The sequence below is a fragment of the Lissotriton vulgaris genome, chromosome 7 (assembly GCF_964263255.1).
Source record: "Lissotriton vulgaris chromosome 7, aLisVul1.2, whole genome shotgun sequence".
NCBI classification, from domain to species: domain Eukaryota; kingdom Metazoa; phylum Chordata; class Amphibia; order Caudata; family Salamandridae; genus Lissotriton; species Lissotriton vulgaris.
The window spans coordinates 359,958,112-359,959,087 of record NC_141695.1 but is presented as its reverse complement, the minus strand read 5'-3'; the positions used below and the strand labels follow the sequence as shown (position 1 = coordinate 359,959,087).

At 47.2% G+C, this 976-nt stretch overlaps 1 non-coding gene across 1 annotated transcript; it reads left to right on the top strand.

Annotated features, from left to right (window-relative positions):
- The first annotated feature begins 648 nt into the window (after positions 1-648).
- LOC147701640 (U6atac minor spliceosomal RNA) lies at positions 649-773 on the top strand. The gene has a single exon (XR_015298746.1). It is a non-coding gene; the product is annotated as a U6atac minor spliceosomal RNA (small nuclear RNA).
- Positions 774-976: the final 203 nt, after the last annotated feature.

The window sequence follows — 976 nt, the reverse complement described above, 5'->3', positions numbered from 1 at the left end:
ACTTCTGCCACCGCAATGGCTAGGGGGTATATAGGTGCCCCTTATTTTCCTCTGGAGTGAAAAGGATATACTGGTGGTGAGTGCCACCATTCCTTATTGGAAAGGTGCAAGCCTTCAGGCGGACAGCTGAAGCAGTGTTGGCTTTGAAAAACGCTCCATCAGCTGCAGGTTAGTTGGCCTGTTGAACTTCGCTGTACGGATCATTCCCATAACTCGCCCCCTTTTTTATGGTCCATTGCAAGGGCTAGCTAGGTCTGTCCCTTGAGAAAAACACCACCATACCCAGTTGTCATGAGAAGGAGACTCGCTGTTGACCCAGCATAACAATGGCATCACTAGCAAGATTGCCTTCTTAGAACTGTTCCCCATCATAGTCCCAGTGAGCACAGGAGGAGGTTCAATGATACAGGAGTGTGTGCTTTTGTTCTAATGACATGGCAGTAGTGAGGCTACTAACAGGCAAGGGACTTCTTACAAGCCGTCTGAGATTGCTGGAACACTTGGTTGTACTGTGCTTGACATCCAACAGTTTGTGGCGAGCTAAGTATGTGCCTGGTATTCTAAACAACGATGTTGAGGCCATGTCTCGCTCCGGACTGCAGTCGCAGGATTTCTGTCCACAGGCAGCTGAGGAGATGACAGTATTCCGTGTTGTATGAAAAGAGAGAAGGTTAGCAGTCCCCTCGACAAGGATGGAAGTGGTCCTGTGGCCATTACAACACTTGCGGTTAAAGAATTTCTACTTACTTTGGGGTGTCTAACTAGGTTTTCTCATCATATCTGTGGAGAGTTTGAGTCTCCCTTACCAGACTGAGGGGCATATTATCAAGAACAGCGTTAAAATTATCGCTGCTTAAGCAGCAGAAAACTGCAGCTAAAGCGGAGATAATGAGCTTGATAATATGCCCTTGAGAATTCCCATAGAAGCCCATGTTCTGGTGTGAACCTGGGCTTCTATTGGAATTCACAAGGGCAT